Genomic DNA, 20,014 nt, shown 5'->3' with positions numbered 1-20,014 from the left:
CATAGTTTCACAAGAGAGAGCTAGATCTGGGTCCTTTCAGCAAAATCTTGTTAGTGTATGCAATGGTGTCAGCATTTGGAAGCTGATTATGGGATGGATCCCTGCATATGGCAATCACTAGATGGTCCATTCTTTCGTCACAGCTCCAAATTTTGTCTCTGTGACTCCTTCCATGGGTGTTTTGCCAGTAAGTATTTCTATAGAGATAGAAAATTAAGCAAAGACAAACTAGGAACATTCAGTCATGTGCAGAGTTTTGGACCATGTTGGAGATATGTATACTATTTACATGATTGTACCTGGGCTTATAGAATATCAATGCTGTGGAGAACTACAGACTTTCCAGGTAGTTTCGATGGGTAATAGCTTACATAACCTGCTATCACTATGAGCAAACTTCAAAGCAAACAGTTAGGTGAGCTGTCCATCTTTGCAGAGAATTCCAGAATGATACAAGCCAAGATGCCCAGGAGAGGTCTACGCAAAACTCTGAAGAGAGTGGGCATACCCACAGCCAGATATAGTCCACATGCAGAAGTGTGCAGCACCACATCTCAGATAATCAGAGGGACTAGAGGGATAAAGTATAAAGTTATTTCAAATTAAACTTAAGGAATGCCAAACAGGAAAAAGTGAACTATTCTTTTGTGGCATTAAATGTAATATCCCTGTTGATGTGTGCAAGCAAATTAAAGTGCATAGGTACATGTTTGATTCTATTCTTACTGTGATTGGCTCTTTTAAAGTCGATCTATGTGTGGTATGCCGATGCTTTGTTTCATTTTTCCTTCTTTATACCAAAACAATCCCATTCCTCTCATTTCTTTTTATATGCACTACTACCTGAGTATTGACTTCACAATCCATTCAGTTTATCTCTCACTGCTCCATTTCCACGGTGTCTACCAAGTCTTACCCTAATTCGAACCCATTGTTATTTTTCACTATTGTGTTATTTATTGCTTCATACGATGAGCCTGCCTTTTTCAATAAAATGCTCATCCCCAGACCTACCCACACCTTTATCTTTCCACATGTCAGAGCAGGTCATTGCATACCATGAGAGAAATATAGACTAGTTCCATTAGATAATTAGAAAAGTATGGTATTCTTCAAAGATAATACATTTTAAAAATATTTCATGATGCATGAGAGTGTTTCTGTGTGACTATGTGCTTGTGTATAAAGATGCTCATGAAACCTAGAAAAAGGCTACAGACACCCTGGAACAGGAGTGACAAGCAGTTGTGAGCTATCCGACATGTTCACTGGGTAGCAGACTCAAGTCCTGTTTAAGAACAGGAAGCATTATTTTTATTATTTTATTGTTTTATTAATTTTATTTTTACTGAAAATATATTCTTCTCCCATATCATGAATTCCAACCAGTTTCCCCTTCCTCCATACCTCACACCTCCCTACAATCCCCTCTCTTTCCCAGATTAACTCTGATTTCCTCTTCAGGAGAGAACAAGACACCAAGAGATGACAGCCAAACAGGACAGATATTAACTACTGACTGAGCCATCTCTTCAGTTTGTAAGTTAACACATTTTTGACAAATAGTTATTTATAACTACTTCAAGTTCTGATGCAATGAATATTCTTGCCCATTTATGCATATATTTGTTAAAATATGACATTTTTAGATTCCATACTTGATATATGAATATTTAATTCTGTTATTCCTTCAAATAGCACTTTAAACAATGGCCTGCTTTTATTTTGTAATTTGTTTTCTCATTGGTCTCATTAGAGTCTGAATTTTCTGACTTCAAAATTTTTACTAATGAATTTGTTCTTGGACAATTTTATACATGTGTAAATTGCTGGTGCTCACTCTCACAATACTATCTGATCTTCCTATCACCTTTGTCCTATCTGCCTCCTCCTCACAAATTCCTCTTTTACGAATGTCTGTCCATTTTGTTTTGTGAATCATTTAACTTAACAGTGATAGTCTCCATGACCGTAGATATAGAGCTGTCTTTTGGAGTTAGAAGGACTAATACTGGACATACACCTAAAGACATTGATAACCCCTCTCTCACATCCAACAGTGGTAAAAGGTAGGGAACATGCAGGATCTCTTCTATTACCCATAACTGACTGTAGATAGGATTAACCTTACATGGGCCAAATGAAAGCAACGACATTTGTTGAGCATTAATGATTACAAGGGGTTTATCAAGAAGCATTAATGATTACAAGGGGTTTGTCTAGAAGAGTCATTTCACAGCTCTTCAACTTGTGATTTCAAAACTGTTCAATCTGTGATATTCAAATGAATATATTGTGATTAACATTATTGTAATTTGTATAGATCTGATAATTATGAGACAGAGAATCTCTTTAGTTGCCCATTAGTCATTTGGCTTCTTTCTCTGGGTATTGTCTAGTCTTTCTTTGCTAGATCTATATTTCAGTGTCCATCTTACTTGTGCTGATTTGCATACTTATCAAACCTAGAACTCTTCTACCTTTACATTTGTTTGGTATTTAACTGTGTCATCTTCAAATTCAAACATTATTTGAGTGATTTTTGCTCTGGGGTTTAGTAAACTCTTTTCACTTTCTATATTTTCATCACTTAATGTTTTCAGGCTGAACTTCAATATATAAGAACATTATTATTTCCTGTTATTGTATAATACAAATTTGTTTCTCTGTGTATTATAAACAACATCTCCAAATCACTTATCAACCCGTTCCCATCCTGATGGTTCATGCTATCTTTGCTATTCAATGGTACCATTTTGCTTTGTGTGTCTCTGAATTCTCCAGACTGTTTATCATTTTATCTCTCAATGACCCATTTCTACACTGTCCTAATTATACTGTCTTTCTAATATGATGTAATCTGTCATATTGATTATTCTAGTTTGCTTGTCAGTTGCTATAGTAAAACGCTCTGGCCAAAAGCAGTATAAAGAAGACAGGGTTCACTTGGGTTATACTTTTAAGGTCACAATCGTCACTGCGGGAATTCAAAGCAAGAACTTACATGGAAATTTGAAAAAGAAAGCATGGAGAAAAACTGCTTGCTATGAAGTGACTAAGGTAGCACCATCTATGCTGACTTCATTTTGTGTTTGGCCAGCAATCATTCCCACCAGTTGAGTCAGCCTTAGAAATATATTTGGGATTCCCATTACCCTGACCATGGTCCAGATAGATTAACTCTAATAATTAATGTTTATATAAACCAAACATACTACAATGATGGAAGAAAATATGAGTCAAGACTAATTGTCCTGTTATGTCTGAAATAGGCACGTATTCTTACAAAAACAAATGTTGCAGAGTTATCCTTACTATCATCTCACATTAATGTAACTGTGATTTTTGTGCGTTTTCCTACACTGTACCCCTGAGCTTCGGTGCCAAGATTTTCTGAGGCATAAGCCTTCTCTTCATCACCAGTCAAAATTAAAGAATTCATAATCTATATTGTCTTAATCAGCACATTGGTATTTTTCTTAAGTGGATTATTTCAGCTGCCTTGTTCTCTAGCTTTCTTTCTTTGTTTCTGTTTATTTGTTTGTTCGTTTATCGGTTGTTTTGTTTGTTTACACTTCAAGTGTTATCCCCTTTCTTGGTTCCCCTCCAAAAACCCCTTATTGCTTCTATGAGGGTCCTTTCCCACCTACCCACCCACTCCTTCTTCACCACCCTAGTATTTCCCTACACTGGTGCCTTGAGTCTTCACAGAACCAAGGACCTCCCCTCCCTTTAATGCCAAATAAGGCCATCCTCTGCTGCATATACAGCTGGAGCTATGGGTTCCTCTGTGTGTATTCTTTGTTTGCTGGTTTAGTGCCTGAGAGTTCTAGGGGGTCTGGTTGGTTAATATTGTTGTTCTTTCTATGGGGTTGCAAACCCCTTCAGCTCTTACGATCCTTCCCTAACTTCTCCATTGGGCTCCCTGTGCTCAGTCAAATGGTTGGCTGCAACATCCCCAACTATATTGGTCAGGCTCTGGCAGAGCCTCTCCAAAGACAGCTATATCAGGCTTTCGTCAGCAACACCTCTTGCCATCTGCAATAGTGTCTGGGTTTGGTGTCAGCATATGGGATGGACCCCCAGATGGGGCAGTCTCTAGATGGCCTTTCCTTCAGTCTCTACTCTACTCTTTGCCCCTGTATTTCCTTTAGACAGGAGCAATTCTGGGTTGAAATTTTTGAGATGGGTGGGTGGCCGCATCCCTCAACTGGAGGCTGTGTCTAACCTCTGGATATGGTCTTTACAGGTTCTCTCTCCCCTTTGTTGGGTAATTCAGCTAATGTCATCCCTGTTGGGTCCTGGACACCTCTTTCTTTCCTGGCATCTTGGACTTTCCGGTGGCAACCCCCAGTTTCCCATCCCCCACTACTATACACTACTGTTCAATTTCCTGTCCCTCTGTACATCTCTGCCCCAAGTCTCTCCCTCCTTACCTGATCCTGCACCCTTTGAGCCCCTCCTCTCTTCCCCCCAAGTCCCTCCCACCCTCTCCCTCCTGTGATTATTTTGTTACCCTTCAAAGTAGGACTGAAGTATCCACACTTTGGTCTTCCTTCTTCTTGAGCTTCATATGGTCTGTGAGTTATATCATGGGTATTCTGAGAGCTTTTTGCCCAATATCCATTTATTAGTGAGTACATGCCATGTGTGTTGTTTTGTTCCTGGGTTACCTCACTCATCAGGATTATATTTTCTAGTTTCAACCATTTGCCTAAGAATGTCATGAAGTGATTGTTTTTAATAGCTGAGTAGTACTCCATTGTGTAAATGTACCACATTTTCTGTATCCATTACTCTCTTGAGGAACATCTCGGTTGTTTCCAGTCTCTGGCTATATTATAAGTAAGGCTGCTATGAAGATAATGGAGCATGTATTCTCCTTATGGCTCATCTTCATCTTGTTTACTAATACAGCCTAGGCCCATCTGCCTATGAATTGTACCACCCACTGCTGGCTGGGCCTTCCCACACCAATCATTACTCAAGGTAGGTCTGCATAGACAGGCCATTCTCACTTCAGCAATGTCTTTGGACAGACTTGGAAAAACCTAGGCTAGCTGTGTTAAGCTGGTAGCTAAAGCTAGCCTTGGTATTGCTCTTTTTCAGACTTCTTTTTCTTCCCTTTTTCAAATTTTATTATCATTTATACTAGATTGTCTAATTCCACCTACCCACCTTCTCAAGTGACAGAGTAGCATCATATTATTAACAGGAAGAAATGAACTGACATATTTTCATTTTTATGTCCTTGTATCCATACCAAAGGAAAAAAGAAAGAAAGAAAGAAAGAAAGAAAGAAAGAAAGAAAGAAAGAAAGAAAGAAAGAAAGAAAGGAAAAAAGAAAGAAGAAAAACAAAGACTTTCCCTTTTCTTGTTTTTAACTTCTTACATGTTCTTTAATATTGATTATGCCAGCAAGATTTTTGCTGAAGGGACCCTGGTATAGCTGTCTCATATGAGGCTATGCCAGTGCCTGGAAAATACAGAAGTGGATACTCACAGTCATCTATAAGATGGAACACAGGGCCCCCAATAGAGAAGCTAGGGAAAGCTCCCAAGGAGCTGAAGGGGTCTGCAACCCTAGAGGTGGAACAACAATATGAACTAACTAGTACCCCCAGAGCTCATGTCTCTAGCTGCGTATGTAGCAAAAGATGGCCTAGTTGGCAATCACTGGGAAGAGAGGCCCCTTGGTATTGCAAAATTTATATGCACCAGTACAGGGGAATGCCAGAGCCAAGAAGTGGGAGTGGGTGGGTAGGGGAGCAGGGCAGGGGGGAGGGTATAGGGAACTTTCAGCATAGCATTTGAAATGTATATAAAGAAAATATCTAATAAAAAAATAATAAAAAAGAAAATAAAATAATGCATTTTAATTTTCTTCATAAAATGTCATGTATTACAGATAATTTCTTTTTTTTCATTTCTTTTTTTTAAATTAGATATTTTCCTCGTTTACATTTTCAATGCTATCCCAAAGGTCCCCCATACCCACCCCCCCCCAATCCCCTACCCACCTTTTTGGCCCTGGCGTTCCCCTGTACTGGGGCATATAAAGTTTGCAAGTCCAATGGGCCTCTCTTTGCAGTGATGGCCGACTAGGCCATCTTTTGATACATATGCAGCTAGAGACAAGAGCTCCAGGACACTGGTTAGTTCATATTGTTGTTCCACCTATAGGATTGCAGTTCCCATTAGCTCCTTGGGTAATTTCTCTAGCTCCTCCATTGGGGGCCGTGTGACCGACCCATCCAATAGCTGACTGTGAGCATCCACTTCTGTGTTTGCTAGGCCCCGGCATAATTTCTAAGTAACTTTTTTTTTTATTTTGTCTTCTTTTAAGTATATTCTCTAGCCAGTAATTGACTCTGCTCAGCAGGTAAAAGGCACTACTTATCAAGAAAGACAGCCTGGGTTTGATCTCTCAGAATCCACACAATGAAAGAGGACTCCTGCAAGTCGTGTCTGTCCCCCGCATGCGTGCTGTACTGTGCACATATGCATACACATACACATACACACACACACACACACACACACACACACACACAGAGACAGAGAGAGACAGAGAGAGAGGGAGACATATACACATGGATGCACACAAAATAAATAAATAAATGTGAAATTTAGGATTTAATTACAATCTTTTTTAAAAACATTTAAAAAATCTTTTTTACTGTTTTTTTTTTAGATATTATCTTTATTTACATTTCAAATTCTATTCCCTTTTCTAGTTTGCCTTCTGAAAATCCCCTATCCCCTCCCCCCTCCCCCTGCTCCCCAACCTACCCACTCCCATTCCTGATCCTGGCATTCCCCTATACTGGGGCATAGAACCTTCACAGAACCAAATGCCTCTCCTCCCAGTGATAACCAACTTGGACATTCTCTGCTACATATATAGCTAGAGCCACAAGTTCCACCACGTGTTTTCTTTGATTGGTGGTATAGTTCCAAGGAGCTCTGGGGGTACTGGTTAGTTCATATTGATGTTTCTTGTAAGGGGCTTCGGTCCCCTTCAGCTCCCTGGGTATTTCTCTGGCTTCTTCATTGGGGACCTTTTGCTGCATCCAATGGATGACTGTGAGCATCCACTTCTGTATTTGCCAGGCACTGGCAGAGCCTCACAGGAGACAGCTATATCAGGCTCCTGTCAGTAGGCTCTTGTTGGCATCTGCCTAGTGTCTGGGTTTGCTGATTGTTTATGGGGTGGATCCCCAAGTGGGGCAGTCTCTGAATGGTCATTCCTTCATGCTCTGATCTGAAATTTGTCTCTGTAACTCATTCCATGGTTATTTTGTTCCCCATTCTAAAAAGAACGAAGTATCCACACTTTGGCTTTCCTCCTTGAGTTTCATGTGTTTTGCAAATTGTATCTTGGGTATTCTAAGTTTCTGGGCTAATATCCACTTATCAGTGAGTGCATATCATGTGTGTTCTTTTGTGAATGAGTTATCTCACGCAGAATTATATCCTCCAGATCCATCCATTTGCCAAAGAATTTCATAAATTCATTGTTTTAAATAGGTGAGTAGTACTCCATTGTGTACCACATTTTCTGTATCCATTCTTCTGTTGAGGGGCATCTGGGTTCTTTCTTAATTACAAATTTAATAGTGTTTTATATCTAATAACCTCTTGCCTAAGTTTTTATAACATTGTTGATTCTCTTTAGTTTCTATAAAAAGGATCATAATATATGTAAACTAAATAATTGTCCTTCCTTTCTAGCTACATATCAAATGACAGGAGTCTCTAATCACAATGAATGAAACTTCCAGCTTAGGAAAAACACTCACAGTGACAATAAAAGGCATGATGTATTCCCAAGTTAAAAGAATGACTCTAAGCTTTCTTTATCACATTTTATACTTTTTTAGTTTGTTTGTAAATGACTTTTACAGGCTAGAATGTTCACTGTTAAAATTTCCTAAGTGTGACAGGCGTGGTGGCGTAGGCCTTTAATCCCAGCACTTGGGAGGCAGAGGCAGGCAGATTTCTGAGTTTGAGGCCATCCTGGTCTACAGAGTGAGTTTCAGGACAGCCAGGGCTACACAGAGAAAACCTGTCTTGAAAAAACAAAACAAAAAATTTCCTACATGCTTTCATTTTAAATCCAAAATGACTTACATCATACACATTGCATAATATACTTCCCCTAACCCTATCTAGAGTAGCTTTATGTCTCTGTCACAAATATTCTCAAGCACAGGGCAACAGAGGAGGACCCAGGGACCAGATATTTCTTTTCTACTCATTGTTAGGTACATCCAGCTCTTGACCATGCAGTTCCTAGATCTGCTCCACATGGAAAGTAAATGGTTAAAGAGAGGTCTAAGGACACATGCTCTTGCTCAATTTTAGAAGAAAACTTTTATTTTATTTTATTTTTATTTTTATCTAAAGGTATTGTTATCTAAAGGGAGAGAGTAAGAAATGTGTACAGTTCATGTCAGCATGGCCTGTAAACCCTGAGAGAGAATAAGAGACGGGGAAGGGCTCAAAGGCCATTGGACAACACTTGCAAAAGAGTCTTTTCAGAAATCTTAGCCATCTGCTAATGTTTCTATAAATTTTTTATATTTATTTATGTATTTATATATTTATGTATGTATGTATTTATTTAAACTTGTGTTGGGGGTGCATGCATGGGGTGAACATGCAAGTCAAAGGACAGCTGACAGTAGAGTTTCCCACCCAGCTCATAGGTTTCTGGCTATCAAACTCAAGATGTCAACCTTAACATTGAGCCCTTTTGCAATATCGTTCTGTTTTACGGAGTAAAGTGGAAGAAATTGTGTTCCATTTCCTTCCAGTTCTCAGTCTCTGTGTTTTCTTAAATGACTACCTAAGTAAAGACTGGTCCAGCAGTGTTTCAATTTCAGGAAACACACACTTTAGCTTGAACTATCTTGATTTCTTTAGTTGTTAAGTTTGAGGAATGAAGCAAGAAGAGAAGCTAGAATTTGGTTGTGTGCATTTTGTGGAAAAGTCCTCCATTAGTCTGTTCCCGTTACCAGCCACTTAGGTAAAACTGATCCCAACTTGGTTGTGGTTGCAGAAAGAAGTTAATAGAAACATTTCCATAGGATTCTTTGGTGTTGATATTCTGTATTTGCCTCTCAGAGTTGGTCAGAAAGCAAACCAGTAAGAGAGAATGTCGATTTTTTGCACTCACAGTAAAAGACATGCCTCAGCCTCCCCTTAGTGCTTAAGAGGAATCAGCAACTTCCCAGGACTGGAGAAAATGACTCAGACAGTAAAGAGCTTGTGCTGCAAGCAGAAGAAACTGAAATTAACAGCCAGATTCCATGTTTAAAAAGGTCAGGGACAGTGGCTATGCTTGCAATCCTATTGCAGGCAAAGAAGGTGGATCCCCGTGGCTCCTTCACTATACAGCCTATAGTAGTTGGAGAATTCTTGGCAAACATGAGGTGCTGAATCAAAGGTATAAAGAAGAGTGCAGGCAGTGATTGAGAAACAACACAACAACACTCAAGATTATCCTTTATGCCCCATATACGTGTAGCCACACACAAATCAGCACACACACACACACACACACACACACACACACACACATACACACACACCAGCAACCTCAACATTGACCACAAAGTTCAGGTTGCAATCTGCCTTCTGAGTTTAGAATGCTGTCTTCTGAAAGACAAAAGATGGAATATAGACTTTAGTAAGTAATAACTCACGGGTATTGGAGGGGAGGGGTTAGCAATGTGAAAGTTTAGGAGTGACCTAGCCATTGAACTGTTTAAGGCATATTAAACTAGAAGGCCTCATGTGTGTCCTTCATTCAGGAATGCAGAACATTGGGGAACACGTGCCACTGGTACCACCACCACCATCAGGGCTATTTAGAGCAGATTAATCATCTGCAGCAACATGATTCCCTAGGGAGATTATTTTTAAATGCATCTGGATCTCCCTAAGGTAGATGTTGAAATCTCAATATATAGTAGATGAAGCCTGTGATAAATCAAGTGTTCTACCCTCAGCTTAAATAATGTCCTGCACCATCATCCAAAGAGCAAAGCATTCAAGCAAATGTTTGTCACTCACTATTCTAGTATCCCTGCAAAGATGGGCTGCGTGGATCACTCTTCAGTCTTATCAGAAAGCTAAGACAAGGGTATGTTTTATTCTGATGGATTTTTCTAGTGTAAATCCAGTCACTTCTATTTACCCATGCTTCTTTCTGAGAAAAAAAAATTAAAAACCTAGCTGGCTTTTAAATACCTAAGTGCAGCTAGTAATAAGCCTTTTCTCTTTGTAATTAGTGTTTGTGCATAGAGCAATTAATTAGATTGCAGAGTTAGCTATGTTTTTTCCTCACTCAAGAATCTAAAGAACCAAAATGCTGATGTTTAAAAAATAAAATTCCTTCAGTGACATTGATTAATTAACTATAAACTATCCTCTAGGCCTCACTAGACAGAACACTCTGTGGACTCACTTCCTTTCTGCATTTTGTAATAGGACAAACTTCAGGTATGGGTATAGCTGCTTCAGAAGAGAGTTACTGGTAATGCAGTTGAGATTCCACAGTTTCTGTGATTTTTCTTTTCTTCAACATGGTAGTTCAGTCACATGCCACTATAGCTGATGCATTTCATTTATATAAATAAGTTCTTTATTAATCTGGGCTTCATTTGTGGTCTGGATAGGCAATGGCAAATTCTTGCACAGTGAGATGCAGGATCACCAACCTCTTCACTTCCCCTTCAAAAGAAATCAACCTCTCAGTGAGGGCTCAGCTCTACACCCAGGCTTAGGGAACACTGACCAAAAAACAAAGTAGAAAGACAAGCCAGAAAATGAGATGTGCTAGGAAGTGCCATCTTCTGAACATGTTGTGGCTATGGCTCATTGAGCTGTTAGTCATGAATTGATAACATCTGGGATTACCCTCACAAGACCAAGCCACCCCAAATCCCTACATAGAATGGGATGGAACCCATGAGGTCTCACCCACATCATAACAATGGCTGATGATTGATGGTTGATAGGAGAGGAAGAATCACTCTTCTATGAGCAGGGTCTTACTGTTAAGTACCCTGTGCTCCAGTGGATGCCCTAATACCTATGGACATGTGGACAGCACTAATTGGACTGTGTGGACTGTACAAAGAGAAAAGAGCAGGAGAGGAAAATGACATGAAGTTGGGAGTGGTAAAGATTCAGGTGGGATATCCAGGGAAAATAGGGGCATAAAATGGGCTTGAATATGATAATCCCTAATTGTATGCACGTATTTTCAAAGAATATGTTTTAATAAAATGCAGTCAACTGCTGCTTTGTGGGACAGTATCCCAGAGGGAGGCTCAGCCTAAAAGCCATAGCACACTATGTGATAATGTAGAGCAGGGATCAGAATATTCAGAGCCACAGAGAAAAGAGTCTCTCACAAGTGTCCCTGGAGTTGACAGTGTTTGTATTCACTGGTAGAAAGTAGAGTACCTCTCATTGTTTGAATCAGTTGCCTTGAACTTTCAGTTCTGGGTAATGATGGCATCTTAACTGTGCCCTGCTGCTTTGTAGGACTCTTGCTTGCAGGACATAAGGTAATGACTTTTTTTTAAATATTTTTATTACATTTTTCCTCAATTACATTTCCAATGCTATCCCAAAAGTCCCCCATACCCTACCCCCCACTTCCCTACCCACCCATTCCCATTTTTTTGGCCCTGGCGTTCCCCTGTACTGGGGCATATACAGTTTGTGTGTCCAATGGGCCTCTCTTTCCAGTGATGGCCGACTAGGTCATCTTTTGATACATATGCAGCTAGAGTCAAGAGCTCTTAAACAGATTAAAATTGGAGCATTCTGTTGTTAGCAACTCTAAATTTGAGGAACCTGCCAGGCAGATATATGTGGTAGTTTGTAACCAGGATCAGGACACTGCCATTGTGAAGTTTTAAGTAGCAACTGAATTTTGGCAAGCATGGACTAGGCATATCTGGGTTTCCAAGAATTCCATGCCTTGCCTACAGGGAACATTTACCCTACTTAGGGCACATGCACTATCCTAGTGTCCAGCATGTAGCCCCAGAGAGTGAAAGCTGGGGCATAGTTTCTCTAGATTGTGAAAACTCTAGGAAGAACCTAGAGCAGACCTTTCTAAGAAGAGGAATTGGCCTCTAGCCATTACCTCACACCCTCTCAAGACAGCACAGCCTAAAAATAATTGTCTGTATTATACCTTATTGATCAAAAGGAACAATAACTGCTATTTCCCTTTGAGCAAACTTCCCAAGCAAATGGATTTCTTATTTCTATACCTCCAGGAGTTATACCACCTAAAGAAATCCCAGACAGTCTTGAACAGCAAGTGTACTCACACACCCTCAAATTCATTCAGTCCCATTAACACAGTTACATACACACAAACACACATACAAACATACACACAAACACATACACACAGCAACACACCTGCTCATATGTGCGTACATGCACAAACATGCATGCATACATACTCTTACATACACATACCTTCTTATACTCAGACAGCAACACATTTACAAATATACTCTCCTACACATGCACACACATGCTCCTGTGCACACATGAGCACCCACTCATACTTACACACATATGGAAAAACGTAACCATGCATGCAATACACTTTCATGAGCACACTCACATTTATAACCAGACACTCATCATGCACACGATTTCATGGCTTCTCACACTTACAAACATCGATATATGCACTCACTTGCACACAGACTTACATGCATACATAATACATACATACACACTCATATTCGTGCTCATTCACACACTGACAAATATACACACACATCATACTCTGGTGGCAGTTTTCAGTGAAGAATTCTGAATTCCACCCCCTCCCCCCCAAATTTCATCACTTTCTGCCTTCTCCCAAGCCAGGTAGGAGACAGTTCAAGATGAAGCCGCAATGCCATAACCAAGAGTGAAGACACCTGAGGAACAGATGTTTCCAGTCAGAGCAACAGGCCAGGATTCAGCAGTCTGACACAGGAGGTGAAGTAGAGCCACAGAAATCAACTAGTCTCCAAAGGTCTGAGCAGTTTTAGAAGGCTGTCTTCTGAAAGATAAAAGATGGTCTCCTTTTTATTGGTAGATTAAGATAAGAGGTTAGTTCAGACCCACCTAAAATCTCCCTGAGGTTCAGAGAGCATCAAAAAGAAAGTGCACTGGAGAGATAGGAGGAGGTGTATTGATGCAGAAGAAATATCAAGGCTGCTTTCTCCCAAAGCTTCCCAAGGCTCAGATCTTACAGACAGTGGGATTACCTTTTCAAACCATTTGAAAGAAATGTTCTCTTAGAATAATCACTCAAATTGAATCTGCCTGAAAGCAAAGAAGGGGCAAACTGTAACTGCAGAGGTACTGAGAATCTACATAAGAATGACTGCCATTACCTTCACCAGAATCTTCAAAGAACATTTCAGAGTCTGATGTGATGCTAGGTGGGACTGATATGCGAAAAATTAGGGCTCCTACATTATTTTTTCTAAGTAACTTAGAAAATAAGACAGTCCTTGTCCTAGGTAACATCAGTCAGGTAAACCTCCCTAGGGACCATGTCCCTGCTCAGCAGTGGCTCTGTTAGCAGTGGAATTGTGCTAGATACATGCACCAGGGCCAGGTCATACCTGAAGAGTCACAGCAATGCCACACACTCCAGGTAAGGAACTTCCCCAGACCCCTAGTTGTCCCTTGGCTTCTATTGCATCACAGGTTTTTTTTTTTTTGTTGGTTTGTTCTTGTTTTGTTTTTATTTTGTTTGTTTTTCTCAGAATTTATTCCCTGAATAGCACAGTATCTTCCAGGACTGCAGCCACGTGGATCATGAAATCTGCCCAATATAACTTTGGATTTTTTTTCCTCTCTATTTCTGTTCTAAAGATTCTGTACCTAATACTTTGGACTCCCTTATTCTATTTGTAAAGTTCTCTTTCCCATTATGATCTGGCTGATCCAGCAGGAAGTTGTCCTCTATATTGCTTAGTGCTGAAATGGCATGGCTCCCCATTCTTTCCCTTCTCCATTCTTCTCTGTGCAGCTGCCTACATTTACAGTTTAAATGCCCTGGAGTTTTCTCTTGTAAACTGAAAATTGTCCTCTAGGTCCATTTGAATTCAGTTTTATATTAGTTTTTTTAAATATTTTTATTACATATTTTCCTCAATTACATTTCCAATGCTATCCCAAGAGTCCCCCATACCCTCCCCCCCCCCCCCGCACTTCCCTACCCACCCATTCCCATTTTTTTGGCTCTGGCGTTCCCCTGTACTGGGGCATATACAGTTTGCGTGTCCAATGGGCCTCTCTTTCCAGTGATGGCCGACTAGGTCATCTTTTGATACATATGCAGCTAGAGTCAAGAGCTCCGGGGTACTGGTTAGTTCATAATGTTGTTCCACCTATAGGGTTGCAGATCCCTTTAGCTCCTTGGGTACTTTCTCTAGCTCCTCCATTGAGAGCCCTGTGATCCATCCAATAGCTGACTGTGAGCATCCACTTCTGTGTTTACTAGGCCCCTGCATAGTTTCTCTCTCTCTCTCTCTCTCTCTCTCTCTCTCTCTCTCTCTCTCTCTCTCTCTCTTTCTTTCTTTGAGATAGCATCTCCCAACCCAGACTCGTCTCAAAAGTGAATCTTGAACTTTGAACTCTTCACTTTCTTTCTTTAATTTTTAATTCTTTTGAAAGTTTCATAAACTTAGAGATTTGATTATATCTATCATTTCAATCTACCTTTATGTCTCTCTAACTCTCTCTAGTTTGTCCCACCCATCTCTCTTCTAATTTCATGTCTTCTTTAAAAAAAGGGGGGGGGGGTTATTAAAACCTCTGAGTCTAATTAATGCTGCTGTTTGAAGACTTAACTATACAATAAGGCAAGAGAAGGGAACATGAGGGAATCAAATGGGAACGGAAGATGAAGTGTCTCTCTATGCCAAAGATATGATTCTACACGTAAGAGACCCCATGGACCCCACCTAAACCTCTTATATCTGAAACACTTTCAGCAAAGTGGCCAGATACAGATTAACACAAGTCATCTGCCTTCCGAAATGTCAGTGATGAACTTTAAACTGCAGATGCTCCGGCTTCCATGCCTAGTGCTATAGTTACAGCTTTGCAGCACCACAGCCGGCCCAGGGCTTCTGTGTACTGGGCAAGCGCCCTACTAACAACTCTAACAGGTTACTGGTTTTTAAAATTGGGTCTTGTTCTTCTGGTTTGCCACATAGTATAACCCATATGCCACCTCCTTTCATTTTATTTCCCTATTAAGATTAATTATGGGTGCTTGTGTTTATTTTCTGGGGCATAGACAACTTACCAGTGTCTACACCTCTGAAGAAAAATGGCTCCCTGTCATCCTCTCCCCTTGCCCCCAAACTACTAATTGTCAATAGCTCCTTTGCTATGGGTGGGGCCCAATGTTCAATTTTGGAGGGATGTCAGTGCTCTTAACTGCTGAGCCATCTCTCCAGCCCAATTTTATTTTCTTAACTATATACAAAGTGTCTTTACCAGCCTGATCCTACAGCAAAACTACCAGCTCTTTAGAAATCTCTTTATACCTGTGACATTCTCTCTCTCTCTCTTTTTTAGTTTCTAAGGTTTTTTTTTAATTGGGTATTTATTTCATTTACATTTCCAATGCTATCCCAAAAGTCCCCTACACGCTCTCCCACCCACTCTAAGTTTTTTATTTTAAAATATTTATAGTATAATTTAAAAATTTTATGCCAGAATCATATACTATTTACTTTTTTTGTTTCTTAAAAAGATCCCCCCTCACGGGAAAATGTCCACGTTTAATGTAAAAGGTTAAGCACTGGGTTATTTACACGTGCCTTAGAAAAGATGGCAGAGGCTGAGGGTCTTCCCGAGGGGCTCCGAGAAAACAGTTCATATCAATCAACCCCATTAAATAGAAGCTTCTGTTTCCAAACAGGGCCTCGGTGCACCAGCACCAGCTTCAGATGAGGTCAGCCACGTTCATGGGCATCTCGTCTATCTGGGTGGAGTAGTACTGCTCGATGTCCCTGAGAATCCGGATGTCATCATTCTTCACAAAATTGATGGCCACACCTTTTCGTCCATACCGACCCGATCTCCCAATTCTGTGAATGTACAGTTCTCTGTTGTTGGGCAGGTCATAGTTAATGATGAGGGACACCTGAGGGACATCCAGGCCCCGAGCCCAGATGTCTGTGGAGATGAGCACCCGGCTGGCACCTGACCGGAACTCCTTCATGATAGACTCTCGTTCTTTCTGGGGCATGTTTCCATGCATGGATGACACAGTGAAATTGGCTTCTCTCATTTTCTCTGTGAGCCAGTCAACCTTCCTCTTGGTGTTGCAGAAGATGACGGCCTGGGTGATGGTCAGCGTGTCGTAGAGATCACATAGAGTATCAAACTTCCATTCCTCTCTTTCCACGGCCACAAAGAACTGTTTGATGCCTTCCAGAGTCAACTCATCACGCTTCACCAGGATGCAGATGGGGTCGGTCATGAACTTGTTGGTCATCTCCAGGATCTCATGAGGCAGTGTGGCACTGATGAGAACGACCTGTGTGGCTGGTGGCAAATACCTGTACACATCGTAGATCTGCTCCTTGAAACCTTTGTTCAACATTTCATCAGCCTCATCCAAAACCAGCATCTTGATAGCCCGTGTCCGTAAACTTCTCCGGCGGATCATATCAAAGACGCGTCCCGGAGTGCCTGCCACCACATGCTGCCCGTAGTCCAGCTTCCGGATGTCCTCGTCGACATTGGTGCCCCCGATGCAGGCATGGCACTGCACGTTCATGTAATCCCCCAGAGTGAGCAGACCCTTCTGAATCTGTACCGCTAACTCTCTGGTTGGAGCCAGGATCAAAGCTTGGGTTTCTCGAACCTGGATATCCAAGCACTGCAGCATTGAGATACTGAAGGTGGCCGTCTTGCCTGTGCCAGACTGAGACTGTGCAATGACATCTCTGCCTTTCATTATCTGCTTGATAGCACGCTGCTGGATCGCTGAAGGTTTTTCAAAACCGTAGGCGTAGATGCCGCGCAGCAGGTCCTCTCGCAGGCCCATGGTGTCGAACGTGGGGGTCCTGTCCACCTCCTCGCTCGTCTCGAACTCCACTTTGGTCATGTCCTCTTCTTTGAGCAGCCGCTTCCGCGCCGAGCCAGACCTCGCCATCGTGGCCGTGGCCGCCATGATCCCAATTCCGCTGAAAGACCTTAAAATTTTTTATTTACTTACATTTCAAAGGTTAACCCCTTCCCTGGTTTCCCCTCTGCAACCCCCTATCCCATCCTCCTTTCTTCTATGAGGCTGCTCCCCCACCCACCTACCCACTCCCACCTCACTGCCCTAGCATTCCCATACACTGGGGCATTAAGCCTTCACAGGACAAAGGGCCTCCCTTCCTACTGATGCCTAATAAGGCCCCTTTAGCTCCTTCAGTTCTTCCCCTAGCTCCTTCATTGGGGTCCCTGTATCAGTTCCATGCTTGGCTGCGAGCATCTATATTATTGGTCGAGAGCTGGCAGAGCCTCTCAGGACACAGCAGTGTCAGGCTCAGGTCAGCAAGCACTTCTTGGCATCTGCACTAGTTTCTGAGTGTGGTACCTGCATGTGGGATGGATCCCCAGGTAAGGAACTCTCTGGATGGCTTCTCCTTCACTCTCTGCTTCATTCTTTGTCCCTATATTTCCTTTAGACAGGAGCAATTCTGGGTTAAAACTTTGGAGCTGGGTAGGTGGCCCCATCCCTCAAGCGGGGGGAGGGTGTGTTTGTGGGGTTGCCTAACCTCTGGGTATGGTCTCTCCAGGTTCTCCCTCCCCTTTGCATGGTATTTCAGCTAATGCCATCCCTGTAGGGTCCTGGGAGGCTCTTGCTTTCATGGCATCTGGGACTTTGTGGTTGCTGTCCCCAACTCCCCACCCCCCATTGCTACACACCTCTGTTCAATTTCCTGACCCTCTGTACATCTCCTCCATGTCCTCCATCTCCTCCCATACCTGATTCTTCCCCTCTGTATTAGTCAGGGTTCTCTAGAGTCACAGAACTTATGGATAGTCTCTATATAGTAAAAGAATTTATTGATGACTTACAGTCTGCAGCCCAATTCCCAACAATGGTTCAGTTGCAGCTGTGAATAGAAGTCCAAGGATCTAGTAGTTACTCAGTCTCACACAGCAAGCAGGCAAAGTGCAAGAGCAAGACTCCCTTCTTCCAATGTCCTTATATTGTCTCCAACAGAAGGTGTAGCCCAGATTAAAGGTGTGTCCCACCACACCTTTAATCCTGGATTACCTTGAACTCAGTGATTCAATCTTCTGGAATCCATAGCCACTATGCCTCAATATCTCCATACCAAGATCCAGATCAGAATCTTCTATCTCCAAGCCTCCAGATAAGGGTCACTCATGAGCCTTCCAATTCTGGATTGTAGTTCATTCCAAATATAGTCAAATTGACAACCAGGAATAGCCACTACACCCTCTTTTCCAAACCCTCCCTCTCTTCTCTTCCTCCTAAGTCCCTCCCACCCTCTACTTCCCTTGATTATTTTGTAAGTAGGACTGAATAATCCACTCTTTGGTCTTTCTTCCTCTTGAGCTTCATGTGGTCCGTGACTTGTATCATGTGTATTCCACACTCTTTGCCTAATGCCCACGTATCAGTAAGTACATACCATGTGTGTTCTTTTGTGAGTGAGATAGCTCACTCAGGGTGATATTTTCTAGATCCATCCATTTGCTTGTTGATTCCATGATGTCATTGTTTTTTTTTTAAGGAATTTTATTTATTTATTTATTTTTAATATTTTTATTACATATTTTCCTCAATTACACTCCCAATGCCATCAGAAAAGTCCCCCATACCCTCCCCCCCCCACTTCCCTAACCACCCATTCCCATTTTTTGGCCCGGGTGTTCCCCTGTACTGGGGCATATACAGTTTGCGTGTCCAATGGGCCTCTCTTTGCAGTGATGGCCAACTAAGCCATCTTTTGATACATATGCAGCTAGAGTCAAGAGCTCCGGGGTACTGGTTAGTTCATAATGTTGTTCCACCTAGAGGGTTGCAGATCCCTTTAGCTCCTTGGGTACTTTCTCTAGCTCCTCCATTGGGAGCCCTTTGATCCATCCATTAGCTGACTGTGAGCATCCACTTCTGTGTTTGCTAGGCCCCAGCATAGTCTCACAAGAGACAGCTACATCTGGGTCCTTTCAACAAAATCTTGCTAGTGTATGCAATGGTGTCAGCGTTTGGATGCTGATTATGGGGTGGATATGGCAGTCTCTAGATGGTCCATCCTTTTGTTTCAGCTCCAAACTTTGTCTCTGTAACTCCTTTCATGGGTGTTTTGTTCCCAATTCTAAGGAGGGGCATAGTGTCCACACTTCAGTCTTCATTCTTCTTGAGATTCATGTGTTTAGCAAATTGTATCTTATATCTTGGGTATCCTAGGTTTTGGGCTAATATCCACTTATCAGTGAGTACATATTGTGTGAGTTCCTTTGTGAATGTGTTACCTCACTCAGGATGATGCCCTACAGGTCCATCCATTTGGCTAGGAATTTCATAAATTCATTCATTTTAATAGCTGAGTAGTACTCCATTGTGTAAATGTACCACATTTTCTGTATCCATTCCTCTGTTGAGAGGCATCTGGGTTCTTTCCAGCTTCTGGCTATTATAATTAAGGCTGCTATGAACATAGTGGAGCATGTGTCCTTCTTAGCGGTTGGGACATCTTCTGGATATATGCCCAGGAGAGGTATTGCGGGATCCTACAGTAGTACTATGTCCAATTTTCTGAGGAACCGCCAGATTGATCTCCAGAGTGGTTGTACAAGCCTGCAATCCCACCAACAATGGAGAAGTGTTCCTCTTTCTCCACATCCTGACCAGCATCTGCTGTCACCTGAATTTTTGATCTTAGCCATTCTGACTGGTGTTAGGTGGATTCTCAGGGTTGTT

The 20,014-nt window shown here is 41.7% G+C and overlaps 1 pseudogene; it reads right to left on the bottom strand.

Annotated features, from left to right (window-relative positions):
• Positions 1-15,947: 15,947 nt before the first annotated feature.
• On the bottom strand, positions 15,948-17,239 carry Gm5576 (annotated as a pseudogene).
• Positions 17,240-20,014: the final 2,775 nt, after the last annotated feature.

This window comes from Mus musculus, chromosome 6, assembly GCF_000001635.26.
Source record: "Mus musculus strain C57BL/6J chromosome 6, GRCm38.p6 C57BL/6J".
Classification (NCBI taxonomy): domain Eukaryota; kingdom Metazoa; phylum Chordata; class Mammalia; order Rodentia; family Muridae; genus Mus; species Mus musculus.
This window is presented reverse-complemented; position numbering and strand designations above follow the sequence as displayed.